The sequence below is a fragment of the Elephantulus edwardii genome, unplaced genomic scaffold (assembly GCF_000299155.1).
Source record: "Elephantulus edwardii isolate Elephantulus edwardi_28Jun2011 unplaced genomic scaffold, EleEdw1.0 scaffold00238, whole genome shotgun sequence".
Lineage (NCBI taxonomy): Eukaryota > Metazoa > Chordata > Mammalia > Macroscelidea > Macroscelididae > Elephantulus > Elephantulus edwardii.
This window is the reverse complement of record NW_006399988.1, coordinates 2,394,234-2,395,629: the sequence shown is the minus strand read 5'-3', so window position 1 is coordinate 2,395,629 and position 1,396 is coordinate 2,394,234. Positions and strand designations below refer to the sequence as shown.

General features: G+C 46.4%; 1 pseudogene; it reads left to right on the top strand.

Annotated features, from left to right (window-relative positions):
• LOC102848899 overlaps nucleotides 1–1,396 on the top strand; it is a 15,944-nt pseudogene that overhangs the window by 6,314 nt on the left and 8,234 nt on the right.

Sequence of the window (1,396 nt, the reverse complement as noted above, 5' to 3'; positions counted from 1 at the left end):
TGCTTCTCATGTCAAGCCAGCTCCGACCAGTGAAGATGACCAGTGGACTCTGGAAAGGACTGATAATCCTTTTCGTTTGCACCTTCGTTGGGACAGCTGCAAGTAACCACAACCCGCATGCCCCTCACAACCTTACCTAGATAGTCCAGTCTCAAGCAGGGAACATTGTATGGTCCATCTCTGCAATCGTTACCCCTTGGACCTGGTGGCCATATCTGTACCCTGACCTCTGTAAGTTAGCCCATGGAGCCCCTGCAGACTGGGATGTAGAAGCAACCCTTAAACCCACTGCTCCCTCATGGCCCACTCCCCATGACGCTCAAGGCCTTCTAGCCCCTGCCCTCATCGGAGGACGAGCAAGTTGTGGAAATCAGAGACAGAGGGGGAACCTAAGATAGTTCACTTTCTATATCTGTCCAGGGCATGACCTGAATACACGAGGGCTAACTCGTAAGTGCGGGGGACAGGGTAATTTTTATTGCCGAAGCTAGACCTGTGAAACAACTGGGAATATTTACTGGAAGCCTTCCTCCTCTTGGGATTTCATAACTGTAACAGCTAACTACTCTCGAGTTAGCCTGGGAAATCCCAATTCCTTTAAACAAGAAAGAGCTGCATGTAGTAATTAGTGTCACCCCCTACAAATTTCTTTTACAGATCCTGGCAAAAAAGCCCATCAATGGCAGTCAGGATATTGGTGGGGAATCAGGCTTTACCAAGAAAACTATGATAATGGGCTATCATTTATGATAAAACTGTTTGATCGTCCTCTACAGAGTACAGTTACAGGACCCAACCCTGTGCTGGCAGGGCTCTCCCCAGCTTAGAAATCACCACCTGTCCCACCTCAGAGCCAACCCATCTCAACTTCACTCACACCAAAGGGGTTAAAAAAACAATCCGCCTCTACAAGGGACCGTCTCCTCAATCTAATTAAAGGAGTTTTTAGTGCCCTAAATAATACCAACCCCAAATCACTGATTCTTGTTAGCTATGTTTAGCCACCAACCCACCTTACTATGGAAGTATTGCAGTGGCAGGAACATATAAAAACTCCACTGAACATAATAACTGCACTTGGGACACTGAGACAAAGTTAACTCTAACTGAAGTTTCAGGAACTGGAACCTGTATCGGGAACCCTCCTAGCAATCTTCGCTCATTATGTAACACCACTACCCAAGTGCCCCTCTCTAAGGGATACCTAGTTCCCAATACCGGATATTAGTGGGCCTGCAATACTGGATTAACCCCGTGTGTCTCTTCAGCTGTTTTTGATTCTAACTCTGATTACTGTGTATTAATTTATCTGATGCCCCGGGTATACTATCACCCTGATGACGAATTTGTTAATGAATTTGATCATGCACCTGAGCGCCGTTTTCGCAGAGAACCT